This window comes from Mustela lutreola, chromosome 2 (assembly GCF_030435805.1).
Source record: "Mustela lutreola isolate mMusLut2 chromosome 2, mMusLut2.pri, whole genome shotgun sequence".
Taxonomy (NCBI): domain Eukaryota; kingdom Metazoa; phylum Chordata; class Mammalia; order Carnivora; family Mustelidae; genus Mustela; species Mustela lutreola.
The window spans coordinates 174897102-174911912 of record NC_081291.1 but is presented as its reverse complement, the minus strand read 5'-3'; the positions used below and the strand labels follow the sequence as shown (position 1 = coordinate 174911912).

The 14811-nt window shown below is 35.7% G+C and overlaps 1 protein-coding gene across 1 annotated transcript in view; it reads left to right on the top strand.

Moving 5' to 3' along the window:
- ZPLD1 (zona pellucida like domain containing 1) overlaps window positions 1-14811 on the top strand; it is a 236288-nt gene that overhangs the window by 37514 nt on the left and 183963 nt on the right. The window lies entirely within an intron of this gene.

Sequence of the window (14811 nt, the reverse complement as noted above, 5' to 3'; positions counted from 1 at the left end):
TAGGAGAGACATGACAGTAGCAGTTAATTCTTGACAGACTGCCCAATAGACTGGTTTGTAGAATTGCCACAATTCACATTTAAAAAGTTGGGAGAATACTGGCAGATTGAGTTGGCAGGTAAACTAATTTTGCAAAGTGGAAAACATGGATAGGTTAATTGCTAGAGCTTTAAGATACTTTTCTTTAGGGATATGCTTCTTCACCTGATTGATTGAGTAAAAAATAAAAATTTTTGTGTTCTACCAGCCTTTAGAGAACTAACTCATAAGATTAAAAAATATTGGAGAGTTAATTTTTCAGACTTTGATATTTTTCAATTATCCCTCAAACATCCTTCCTGGATAGTGAGATGAAAGCTTAGTGTCTTATTACCAGATGTTAGGTTTATTTGTGCATACTATTAAAACACTTAGTGGCCTGTTGATTTTGTTATTTGGAGAAGGAAGAAAGATGACTGAGTTTAAAAGTTTTGGTCTGCTCCAGTATGGTGCTTTGGCTCACACAAAGTAGTCTCAAGCTTATCATAGAGATGAAACTATTTGTTGTACAGAGTGGAATTTTATGAGTACACATTTAAAACTATGTCTGATTTTTCTGATTATGAAAATCTGAATTGAAAAGGAAAAATAAATTACTGAAAATATCATCTGAAGAAAACTATTAGCATTCTACTTTTATTTTTCACTTTCTGTGCACAGAACTTTTCTGTACTTTATTCAGTTGTGGACATTTTTTTTAACCTTAACTTTATAACCTAAAAATGTCCCTATGTTAACTCAAATTATTAATGCATATGTGGGTTCTATTGAGTGGGGGAGTCTATAATTTACCTAGCCATTATGATACTCTTGAATATTTGAATAGTATTCACTTTTTCACTATTTAAATTAAACTGTAGTAGAAATCTTTTTAAGTTTGACTTTTTGGTATTTTGGGTTATTTTTTCTAGGGTTTATTCAATGGAGTAGAATTTTTAGTCAAAAGTATGATAATATAATGGGATGATAAAATGCAAATTTTAACTGAGGTAACAAGGCACAAGAAATAGTAAATTCCATAGGAGCTATCAGATAAGTTGCCAAATTTTAAGGAGATTATTAAGCCAGTTACATCTGTCTTAGTTATTTTATAACATCAAAAGTATAAAAGGGTCATGATTTGAATATTAGAGGGAATTTGGGGTACATAACAAGTTTTCTTTGCTGTGAGTCTCCCCACTTGCCCTCCAGAGAAATGAATGGGGTATATGCTTACACCTCACCTCGCCTCAGGTAATTCAGCAAAGGCCCTGTTGGTTTGAATGATGTCTGAGATCAGTTTTTGACTCACACTTGAGAGAACTACTAGCTGAGTGACTGGTTAAATGCTGTGATGAAGGCACAAAGGAGAAAGTGCCAAATGGGACAAATTGAGCTTCCAAAATTTGTCCAGGCAAGGATATGTGAAACTTTCTCATGGGTCACATGTTGTCAGTTACATGAGAGAAAGTCAACATGGCTTCATATTCGGTCCTGTCCAGCAAAGCTATTTGACATTGCAGCAGATTCCTGGAGGTTGAAAAGGTAAGTTCCAAGCCTTAAAAAAAATATATATATATACACACACACACACACATATATATATATATATGTGTGTGTATATATGTATGTGTGTATATATATATATATATGTGTATATATATATACACACATATATATATATATATGTGTATATATGTATGTGTGTGTATATATATATATACACACATACATATGCATATGGTTGCTATGGTTGAGGATACTGTTGGTCTCTGAAAGAGAAAGGAGAAAGAGAAAACAGACTTGGTAGCACAAGATAAAAAAAATTAAAAGTTTGGATGTGTTGAGTTTAAGGTACTGTGAGAATCCAGAGGTAAGTACCTAGCAAGCATTGGAATGCAAGTTTTGACTCAGAGAGGCCTTGATGAGACATGCGAGTATTAGATCAATCACATGTACAAGAATGTTGGAGGCTTGAGACAGATTAAAGAGGGTTTAGAGTAAGTTGCAAAGGGTGTCAAAGTCAGAATCCTGGCTAGTATCTGCCTGGAAGAGGATGAGAAAGGAAAACAAGATCTAAGGAGATCCAGGACTGAGCAATGTCACTGAAGCCAATGTGGGAGAGAATTCCAAAGAGTGCATGTTCAATACGGAGGTCAACAAGCAGGATTTTAAGATTCAGTTGTTTTTAGCAAATAGTGAGACACAAGTGGATTTTATCTGTATTTTATCTGATTTTATCTGGCTAACCTCACTGTAATCTCACTATAATGATAGGGGCAGGGGCCTGACTGTAATGGGTTGAATGGTGGATAGGTGGAGAAAGGAGTCTTTGAGTGAAGACATTATTTCTAGGTTCTTCCTCTTCTACTTCTTCTTCTTCTTCTTTTTTTAAGACAGCAGGAGAGAGAGAGATTGAGAGAGATGGAGGGAAAGGGAGAGAAGAAATCTTAAACAGGCTCCATACCCAGTGTGAGACCCATCATGCAGGACTTGATCTCACAACTTTGAGATCAAGGCCTGAGCCAAAATCAAGAATTGGACACTCAACCAACTGTGCCATCCAGGCGCCCCTCTAGATTCTTGATTGTAAAAGGAAGGGGAGATATATTTTAGTGAGAGAAAGACGTGGAAGATCAAGGGAAAATCTTGAACATGTGTGTAAGTTATGGGGAAGGTGTCAGTAGAGTGCAGAAACAAAATACAGGAGAGAGAGAAAGATTAACTAATGGTCAAGAGCCCAGAGAAGACAATGGGAGATTAGATTAAGAGTTTCCTGGCCCTCTGAATTAGAAACTGTTAAGCAGTCTAAGCTACATAAAGCAAGGAATGTTACACAACCCTTGAAAAGAATGAAATTGTTCTTTAGCATTGATATAGGGCAGTCTCCAACATTTCTTGTAAGTATAGAAAGCAAGAGAAATAGAAAGCATGGTGTATTCACTATGCTACCAGGACTATAATGAAAGACCATGTAGATTGTATACTAATATGTGAATGATAATCCTTCTGGAATTGCGTATTGCATGGTCCTTTAGGTGAAACATTACCTTTGCCAGAGGACACTTTTCAAGGTTCTTTATATTCTTTTGTTCTGGTCAATATTCACAAGAGCCATTTTTTGATCATTTAACTTTTATTTATTCGAGGATATTCATCAATCAGGCTGATAGATCAGATTCTCTGCTCTGCTTGATAACTATGTTTTTAAACTGAACATTAATAAAGTGGCCTTCTGATGATAATTTGGTTCTTCATGTCACTTGTTCACAGGAAGAGAATGTGTTGGCATAATGATGTGAGTGTTTCTGACTAATGGTTGAGACTCTCCTAAGTGAGTAAATTGTCATTGTGGTTTATAATATCAGTCTGTGAGAACATGATTAATGAGAGCCCACCCCTCAGTGTCAGACCTACATTAGTATTCTAATAAAACTATGTATCTTGCCCTGTCCCTACAAGTTAAAGACCAGTTCCTAGACTGTGGTGAATTCATTATGCTCAATTTTACTTGTGCAGGCCCATTGTAGACAGACATCTGGCCTTTTCCATTGATGTTGTTAAAGAAAAAACTTTTCATGATACTTATTGAGGAGGCCGAAGAAGACTTTATTCAAGGGGAGACTATGTCGATAGGTTTAGGGAGCACCACAATGGAGTTTTGCAGTTGGGGAGAGAGATTGTGTTTAACTCTGAATATGGTGTAAGCAAGTGGGAATTTAGAGCCAAGGAACACAGTTGGGGTCAACAGATGGAAAATTACTAAGAGGAAAGATCAAGAATAAGGGGAGCTTTTTGCTAAACTGACCTAACAGGATTCTTGCTGAAGGCAGGCCAGGGTGATCAGACATCACTTGGGGGTTGGTGTAGTATGAGGAATCTGATCAGATATTGAGGGTGATCACATACTGAGGATGGGTCATCTTGGTTAAACTGACTTAGTGGTATTCTTGCAGAGATAAACATATAAGACCAAAAGTTAGGGTTGAGTTGAAAAAGAGCTCAGACTAGCCTCAGTAGAGTTTGGTCAAGGAGAAAATCTTTGTCAATGCCTCTTTGTTATATGGGCCATTTTTTTATTCAAATGCAGTGGCCTGATGGTTTAGTCTTTTCTGCAATGGAAGGGGAAGATTCGTGTGCATAGGGGCATGTGGGACAGTGGAAGGGTGTGAATATGTGGAATGGGTAAGAAAAGTGATTTGGAACCTGAAAAGTGTTGTTGAGCCTTCTTAAGGGTGCAGCCAGAGCCAGTTTGGCCCAGTTGGTTATGGTCTGTTCCAGTTTTTAAGATTCACATCCCAGGAATTCTTTCAGTTCTAGGCAAACAAGGACCTTTGGTTACTTTAGATTTAGCTCACACAGGAGATTGGAAAAAAAAAAATATATATATATATTCTTATACATAAAAGAATCTATAGGATTCAGTAATTTCTTCTGGAGGGTTTCAGCAGCCAGGGAGTGGAGCCAAGAAGATGGGTATTTGGATTGATCTCATATCACTGGGAGGTTGTTGAAAAAAAATGATGAGTTGGGAATGTTGAGAGTTGAAATGATTTAGGTAGACAGGGGTTAGAGGTGAGGCCAGGTTGGTCACATGTCTGAGTGACACTGTGGATCTGCGTCTTCTGAGTCTAGTTTCCTGTTCTGTGCTTATAAAGGGAGGCAACACTGACCGGAAGAGTAGCACACAGTCCTAATCAGGTCATCTTGTTTCTCAGTCAAAGTGTGGAATAATAAGGCCTGTGATCTGATAAGACAATTTAGGCAGGCAGGTGTTGGAAACCGTTAAGGAAGAAGAATACCAAATTAATGCTCTTCTCATATCCATCCTCCTTCAAGTTTCTGTAGAATTATCGAATGTTAGAACTTGAAGGGACCTCACTATTCTGGCCCATTTTTCCCTTGGACATCTGGAAAGGTTAAAGTATTATTTTTATTACAGCTGAGTATGTAAAGATTCATTGACATGTTCTCTACAGTTGTGAGAGTGATTGAGGCAATCACTAAAGGGGCAGTTCAATTTGGTTAAAAAGAAAATGGAAACCAAGGTAACGCAAACTGTTAGCCAGTTTATTGCAGGTCTCTGAACAATATTGCTTCAATGTTTAACATATTGATCCACTATTAGGATAATATCATATTGTAAAAGAGTTATATTGATCCTACATACCATATAGACAGAGATTCATATCAGCCGTATGGCTACTGCTAAGTGAGTGATCAGTATTTTAAAGAACAAAGTTATTTCTCAATATTAAATAATCTTGTGATGGCAGAGTCTAAAATAACAGTCTGAGTTGTTGCTAACTTTATTTCAGAGGCAGTTATTAAGTGTTTACACTTGTGGGCTAATACTTAGATGCCTTGGGATAGAAATGAATAATTCTTTTGTCCTGAATGGGTTAGTCTAGTGCGGTAGGCAGAATATTCTCATTCCTCATCTCTCTCCCTTTCAAAGATGCCCACGTCCTAATCCTAGGAACTGGTGATTATGTTCTGTTACATGGCAAGGGGGAAGTAAGGTTGAAGATGGAATTAAGGTCACTAAGCAGCTGACTTTAAAATAGGGAGATTATCCTGGGTAGGCCCTATGTAATAACAAGTCTCCTTAAAAGGTGGAGGAAGGAGGCAGAAGTCAGTGTCAAAGTGGTGCAGCATGAGAAAGCCATTGCTAGCTTTGGAGATGGAAGGGAGCCACTAACTGAAGAATGCAAGAAGGCTCTAGAAGCTTTCTAGAAAGGTCCAGGAAATTGATTTTCCCTAGAGCCTTCAAAAAGGAACACAGCCATACTGACACCTTGCTTTTAACCCAGTGGGACTCATTTTGAATTTCTGACTTCCAGGACTGTGAGATAATAGATTTATTCTGTTTCAAGCCACAAAGTTTGTGGTAATTTGTTATAGCAGCAATAGGAAATACAGCAAATAACAGAAGTGAAGGGGTATTGTGGAGAAAACGTGGAATGGTTGGCAATCTGGAAGGTGCCTACCCCATTCATACATGGCTCATATCCAGTTCCAGCCAATATTTCTTAAGGGGTCAAAGGCTGACAATTTTTTCTATTTTTCAAAATAAGATGAAAATACAGATTTGTATGTGAACTTCACTCTTTTTATTTAATTATTTGCAACCGATTCAAATAAAGCAGACTTGCACATGGACACAAATAGATGCATAAGGATGTTTACCACAGTATTGTTTGTAATAGCAAAGAAAAACTAAACATCAAATATGGATATAAATAAATAAATGTAAATATATATAAAAATACATATTTTAGTCATAATCAGTGAACTATATATTCTAAACATGTTAAGTAAAGATATAAAGCAGAGATCTAAACATGATTCCACATTTATTAATATAAAAATACAACCATAAAAATGTGTGTGTGTGTGTGTGTGTGTGTGTGTATATAGTGTAGGGCTACTTATATGTGTAAGTAAAGAGACAAATGTGATTAGGGATGGTAGTTGAATGGGTGCAAAAAGCCAGGGACAAAAGAGTCAACAGTAAAAGGGGATGTGCATGGGTTAACTAATGTTCATGGGCTATGAATGGAGTACTCAACTCAATTTTGACTGATAACTATGTAAGCCAAAGCAGAAAAAATTGTAGGTCTGCTTAGATCTGTGGGTTTCTGCTGGAGATACAAAGAGCCAGGATATAGTCCATCCCTTTCAAAAGTTTCATGGAGAATTGGCACAGAAAGATGTATAAATGAGGTAGAATTAAAAAAAAAAAAAAAGCTGTTACAAAAAAGTGAACATTCATTTGCTTACTCAATTTCCATTCAAATATTTATTAAGTACCTGCTATGTTCCCAGCAGTTTAATGGCAGTGTGTCTGTGTAGTACAAGATTTGGCTCTAAGAGTGGCAAGAGCTGTGTTTATATTCCACCCAACCTCTGCCCTAAGAGTAGGTTCAATAGTGCCATGACAGTTAGCCTTTCTGAGTCTTGGATTCTTCCTTGGCATAATTGGCAATAATTCACTTTATGCTTTAATTCCATGTAAGGTTGTTGTGAGGAAATAAGGAGGAAAGCTCTTGAGAAGTGTGAAGCATTCCATAGATGGGAAACACTGCTACCAGGATTCATCTCTCTTTTTTGGTTTGGTTCACCCCCTACATCCACTTCTCTAACTTGCCACTGCCTCAACCTGATCCAGGTTCACATAGCTGGCACCCAAGTCACCGCCATGGGCAATCCACCTCCCTGCCCCATTTCCCTTTAATTTGGCTTTAAACAAGAGAGATATTCCTAAAATACCTCCTTCATCACTAAATCATAAGCTCACAAGGGAAGGAATTTAGATGCCTTTCTCAATCGTGTGCACATTATAGGAATCCCACAAGGCTCACCTTGGAAATTTCCTCTTGTATCTGTTTCCGATATTTCCATTAAAGTTTTCTGAATTGCCTGCTGTGGTGAGGATGTGGTCATATTTTCCCTTTGTTCTAGACAATTCCTTTATCCATGTTTCACCAATTGAAACGGTCTTCTCCCCTGCAGGCAGTTACAAAGATTCATTTGTGGGAAAAACTTGCCTGGAATAGAAGTATTCATGCTGTGATGTTTCCTGGAAAAAAATTTATTCCTGATAATAGGCCTCAGAGTATCTGCCTAATTCCCACTGATACACATCTGCTCCATAAAGAGACATCTCTTTGGAATCAGTGGGAGTTTAGAGCAACTCATCGAGGAAATATGAAAATCAGGTTGGGGGCAACTTTTCACTTTGGAACCAAATACCTCTATCAGAATGGTAGAACAATACATATGTTGGGATTTATTAGCTCTTATCGACAATTTAAAACCATAAACTTCTGATGAAACATTTACCTAAAAGTTATGAAGAGACTGTTCTGTTTCATAGTTGGAGTTGTGAATATTTTTGGTGTTAAAGCAGTGCCTGGTAATAGGAGGATGTTAGCTGTAAACTGAAGCTGTTTCCTGGAGGGAACACATTTTGCAATAACTCCCATTCAACCAAAGTTCTCTGTAAACCAAGAAAGAGTTGAATTCCTCGCATTTACTTTTTATTGTTTGAAAATTGCTATTGCATTGCAAGTGTTATAGATGTTGGAGAAAGAAGAATGGGGCATTATTAGAAACCTCCCTGGGGCACAATTTAGTATTACTTGCAGGAGATGGAAGAAGTGGCTTCATACTGAAAAAAGCAATGTCTGAGAAATATTATCAGTAACATGCTACTAACTCTAAAGGCTGGACTGATTAGAATCAGTAGGAGTTTGGCTACATAAAAACAGCCTTATTAGAGCTTGTGGAATTAAGGGAAACAGGAAGTAGCTGTATTGGGAAGGTAGGTTGTACTGGGGTAAGGGGAACGCATTCCAAGGACTCTCTTAAAGGGTGAAAAAAGCATTAGTAGGCCCCTTGCAGAGTTGTTACACATCAGTTTATTCTCCCAAAAGACTCAGTGTATTTTATGAAGTATGACTATGACCCATGGACTGCTGGGGTATTCTGCAGGTGGGAAAGATTATAAAGAAAATAAAATCACCAAAGTTTTAACTCACTTCCAGCTGGATAACATTGAAGGTGAAATTAAGACTTGAATCCAGATTCTTCTTGTTTTTCCCATGGACACTCTTTTATTGCTAAATGTGATACTTGAAATATTTTTGTTTGTTTGTTTTTGGAACCAATTGAGCGTTCACTTCACAGAACATTTTATAGTCCTGATGGCCTTTCTGTGTTTGTTCTGACAATATAAATTATTTTTATCTCCAAATAGTTTGAAGGAAAAAGGAATAAACCTCAGTGAGTAGGACAATGAAACATTATTTCATTTTTGAGATCATACCTTTTAGAATTTGGGTTAATTAAAATTTTTAAATTTAAATTAGTTTTTTAATTATAAAAAAGTAAACCATGCATTTAATAAAAAATTCAAATAGTGCATGATTAGTTTAAAATGGAAAGGAAAGATACCTTTTTCTCTAACTCCTATTCCCATGCCCCTGAGCTTAACTGTGAACTTTTTTATATGCTTCTTTTAATGTTCCTGTAAGATCATTTTACTGTGTGTAAGCAAGAATTACATAACATATATCTTATATACCTTTGATTATACAAATTGACTGATTATATGCATATTGGTTTTATACTTTGCATTTTATACTTACCAAATATCTTGATCATCTTCTTTCCAAATCAGTGCATTTAGATATTTCTTTTCCAACACGGGTATTTTATTCTATTTTGTGTTTTTATTGTAATTGTTTAAATAGTTCTCCATTGATAAACATTTAGGTTTTTACTCCTACCATGTGTGTGCATGCTAAAACAAGCAATGCTACAGTTGACCTCTTTATGTGTGTATTTGCACACTCAAGTGAGTTTAACTGGAAGAAAAATTCCTACTTGTAGGATTTCTTGGCCGAATGGAAAATGTGTGTATTACATTTTACCAGATTCTTCTAAATTGTCTTTACAGAGGATATATTGGGATCCATTCTCTAACAAAAGTGCAGAAATGAACTGCTCGTTAATCTCAGTGAAATCGTGTATTATCAAACTATTAGATAGTGAGAAATGGTATTTCATTGTTATATTTGTATAGCTTTAGTAAAGAGTAAGTTTAGGGATCTTTCTCTATGTTTGTTTCCATTTCGGTTCTTTTTCTCTGAAATACTAGTTCATGTCTTTGGACTAATATTCTAATAGACTGCTTAGTTATTTCTTATAGATTAAAGAAATTATTCATCATTATCTCATATGTCTTTAAAATACTTTTCCTAGTTCTTTGCATTTTGACTTTGTGATGATTGTTTTTTGCAAACTGAATTTGAAAAGTTTTTCTGTCAATTTAAGGGGTGGAATGGGCAGTGACTACGAATGGGTACAGGATTTCCTTTGAAAGTGATGAAAATGATCTGGAATTAGATAGTGATGAAGGTTATGAAATCTGGTGAATTATATATTTTAAAGGGGTAGATTTTATGTTATGTAAATTATATCTCAGTAACAACCATGGAAATCTGGGGGAAAATGGGTTATATATTGTGTGTTAACTTTTGTAGAAAAAAGAAGGGACAAACGTCTCAGTTTACTTTTGCAAAAAGCAATGCAAGAAGAATAAAACAGAAAACAATAAAATCAGTTATCTACAAAGGAGAGAAAAGGTTTATATGCCAATTTGGATCAAATTCTTCTTTCAGGGCTTCCAGTTTATTTGATGTTTAGAAAGGTTTTTCTCTCTCTGAGTTTTAAAAATATTTAGTCACATTTTGAGTTCTTTTACATTTTAACTCTTTTTACATTTAAATCTTTGATCTATCTAAACTATATTGGTAGTAAGGAATGAAGTAGAGAATTATTTTAATTCTCTTTGCAAATGGCCACTTTTTTGTCTGACTCACTTATTGAATAAATTATCATTTCCCTAATAATTTATCATTTCCATGTTTATTAAAAATAAAATTTCTATACATATTTAGCATTATTTTCATACTGTCTACTCTGTCCCTTTCATTTGCATGTATTTTTCTATGCTAGTGCCAAATAATTTCAATGACAGTTGCTTTAAAGCTTAACTATCTAGTGAGGCTAGTTACCCTTAATGACTCCTTTTTCATGGAGTATTCCTAACTAAACAGGTGTTTTTTTCACTTTTCATAATTAAGAGAAGAGATACTGAAAAGAAGTAGGATTACACTGATTCATAGATTAATTTGGGGAAGAATCAACACCTTTATAGTATCAGATTTTTATCTTAATCTTAGAAAGTTCTTGTGAAATACAATTTTAGTCTCTCCTTTTTCTGCTATTGTAAATGGTATATTTTCTTCAACTGCATTTTGAAATTTTCAGTGTATTTAAAAATTAGATTGGTCTGCAGTATTCTTTGTATATGATAGACTATTTATGCATATGAATACATATCAATCTATCAATCTGTCACCATTTTTTGGTACCTGTATTATTCTTTGTAATGAGCTTGAAAACTTGCCTCCTTCTTCATGCTTTGGAATCTTTAGCCTCAAAATTAGGTTTTTTGAAGTTTTCATAAAATTCACACCATCTGGACAATTCCATCCACACTTCAAATGTATTTGCATAGTATAGAACAATGTAGATGTATCACTTTGTAATTCAATTTCTTTTCTCATGTTTCTGCCTCATATTGTAAATTTTGTCTGTTCTTTATCTTGTTCAGGTTAATTACTTAAAAATTTTGTTTTTATTGGATTTTTGAAGGGATTAGCTCTTGAATATATTTCCTTGCCTAGTTTGTCCTTTTTCTATTTCACTTTTATTATTTTCTTCTTTTAATTTTCAAGGTTTTTTGTTTCTTTCCTAAATTCTGGATTAAATTATTAATTTAATTTATTTTTTAGAGAATGAAATAGAGAGAGCCTGAGTAGGGGAGGAGCAAAAGGAGAGGGACAAGGGAACTCCACACTGAGCCCAGAACCCAGTGTGGGGCTGGAGCTCATGAACTGAGGTCATAACTTGAGCCAAAATCAAGAGCTGGTTGCTTAACTGACCACCCAGGTGCCCTTTAAGTAATACATTTTAGAATACAGTTATTCTGTTAAAGTCTCACTGTAGCTGTGTTTTATAGGTTCTGATGAGTAGGGTGTATAAAACAGTTATTATTCGAGTGAGGCTACAATCTAAAATTTTGACTTAAATTTTTTTGTTCAAGTGGTTGGATTTTTTTCTTTATTTCCTCTTATTTTGTATTATGTTTTGTTTTGTTCTATTATGGACAACAAATAATTTCTGTACTACTTATACTTTGTGTAAGTTGTGGTTTTCTCTGTGGCTTAATATATAATTGGTTTTGGACATGTTCCATGCACCCTCAAAAAAAAGATGCTTTCTCTTTTTGGAAAATATAGAATTCAGTGAATCATTCATTCATTCACTCAGTAATTTATAAATACATATTTATTCATATTCAATATAAGTATTTATATGTGCCCAATTTCATTATACACAGAACGGATGGTAGAATGAATAAAACACAATAAATCTCTGTGTTTGTGGAGGTTTCATTCTAGTAAAGGAGACAGAGAGTAATCAAGCAAATAAGTGCATATATATTTTCATTACTGACAAATTCTATAGAAAAAAAAAGTAAATTAGGTAAGAAGGTGTGGAATGGCTGAGGAGGTGGGAGAGCATCATGTGAGGGTCCTAAGCACATGCTTCCCTGGGTAGTACCATTGGAGCAGGAGCTGACCGAAGTGAGTGAGGCAGAAATAAGACATGAGGGAACAGCAAGCTGGCAGAGGAGTAAAACTGGTGATGATAAAACATACGTATTCGAGGAGAGCAGCACAAAGGTCTGTATGACCAGCATGGGGTGAGTGAAGGAGAAACATGGTAGCAGGTAGGTCAGAGAGACAGGCAGGAGCCATGATAATTAGTTTGGAAAGCTCTTAGAGATTTTTAAGCCAGAGGGATACACCATCTTATTTATGCTTTTAAAATGTCACTCTATTGCCTGCTTTATTATGATATTTAAATATTCTACGTATCTTTACTTATTATACTTTTAAAAAAAGATTTTATTTCTTTGACAGAGAGAGACACACAGAGAGAGGAAACAAAAGCAAGAGGAGTGAGCAGGGAGCCCCAACAGAGGGCTAGATCCCAGGACCCTGGGACCATGACCTGAGCTGAAGGCAGAACCCCAACGGCTGAGCCACCCAGGCACCCCTACTAATTAGACTTTTGTCTACTTAATTCGTCAAAGGCTCAGAGGGTTGGGGTAAAGACTCCTCCTGTTGTACTTCTTTCTGTTACATTTCTGCCTTATATGCCAGGCTTTTTTCCTGTGCTCTGATGCTGTTAGTTAGGGATAAAAGTCTCAAGCACACTGGATCTTCATTGTGGACTGTATTTTAATTATTTTACAGATCTCTTCCTTTTCCTCTATAAGGAGTCTTTTCCTTGAGTTCACTCATATATGTGTTAGTACTGTAACGCTTGCTTCGCTTTCCCTGGCATTAGCTTGGTAGGCCTTTGCTTCACCCTTTTTCTAAAAAATTCTAGGCCTTATTTTTTTTTTTCTCTACATTTACTTTTGTCATATAGTCAAATAGTTGGATTTTAAAATCCTATCTATTTTTATCTTTTTCTAAATGATCGTTTTTGTGTGTGTGTGTATTTTTTTTCATTTTATCATTAGACTCATACTCTATGTTTAAGTGTTTGGTGGTTAGCCCTCTAAATTCACATTCTTTTTTAAAAATTTAATTTAATTTTTTCAGTGTTCCAAGATTCATTGTTTATGCACCACACCCCGTGCTCCATGCAATGTGTGACCTCCTTAATACCCACCACCAGGCTCACCCATCGCTCCACTCCCTTCCCCTCCAAAACCCTCAGTTTGTTTCTCAGAGTCCACAGTCTTTCATGGTTCTCTCCCCCTCTGATTTCTCCCAATTCGCTTTTCCTTTCCTTCTCCTAATATCCTCCTGTTATTCCTTATGCTCTACAAGCATTTGAAACCGTATGATAATTGACTTTCTCTGCTTGCTTAAGTCAACTTCTTGACTTCACATGGTTTGTATTGAATAGTCACTCAGAAATTTGTAGAAGTTGACACACATATTTCTCAACCACATCCCCTCTTAACAATCTGCCTCCTTTAAGAATATTTACAATCTGAGTCATGTGCGTGGCTCAGTCGGTTAACCTTCTACCTTCCACTCAGGTTACGATCCTGGGTCCTGGGATCCAGTCCCTCATCCATATTGGGCTCCTTGCTCAGAGGGGATTCTGCTTCTCCCTCTGCCTGTGGCTTCCCCAGCATGGGCACTCTCTCTCTCTTTCAAAAATAAGTAAATAAAATCTTAAAAAAAGAATACTTACATTCTGTTCTATAATTCTATTCCCCTCAGTTAGTTAGACATTTTCAGTTTCTACATTCAGAAAAAATTTCCTGAGCTTTTAATTTTAATTTTTTTAAACTCAAATAGTAAAAAAAAAAAAAAATCAAGAAAACCTCAAATGTGTATTGTATTCTTGTGTTTCTTGTAAGGTCTATCTGTTGCTTTTATACTTATATAAAACTTGGCTACATATACCATTTTAGGATCAAGTTTATTTCCCATAGCAGTTTATAGACATTGTTGCACAGAATTGGGAGATGACTCTTCCTCTATTATATCTTCTTCATCAATATTAATGTAAGTATCATGATCCTCCATGTCTCTTCCTGATCTATCATCTTCTCTCTAATTATGTGCATCTTTTCATCTTCTTAATCCTGTTTTCTGGCTATATTTTTAAAACTGTCTAATTTTAGGTGCTTTTATTTTGTAAGCATTTTCTTTCTTTCTTTCTGTCAATTTTTATTATCTCCCCCTTTTTCCCCTTTTCTTTCTTTCTTTCTTTTTTTTTTTTGTTTGTTTTTTGTTTTGTTTTTCTTTAAGCTCTCTTTTCTCCCACAGTCCAGGTTAACTTTATTTGAAACTTACTTTCTTTGAAAATTTCTTTATTATTTGAGATGCTCTTCTGATGTTTAGTTTTTGTTTGTTTGTTTGTTTTTTTCCAAGATTTTATTTATTGGGACGTCTGGGTGGCTCAAGTCCAGCATTGGGCTACTTGCTCAGTGGGGAACCTGCTTCTCTTTCTGCCTCTGGCTGCCACTCTGCCTGATTGTGCTCTCTCTCTCTCTTTCTGACAAATAAGTCAATCAGTGGAATCTTTTTAAAAATTATTTATTTGAGAGAGAGAGAAACAGAGATAGTGAGAGAGAGCACAAGCCGGGGGAGGGGCAGAGGGAAAAGGAGAAGCAGGCTCCCCACT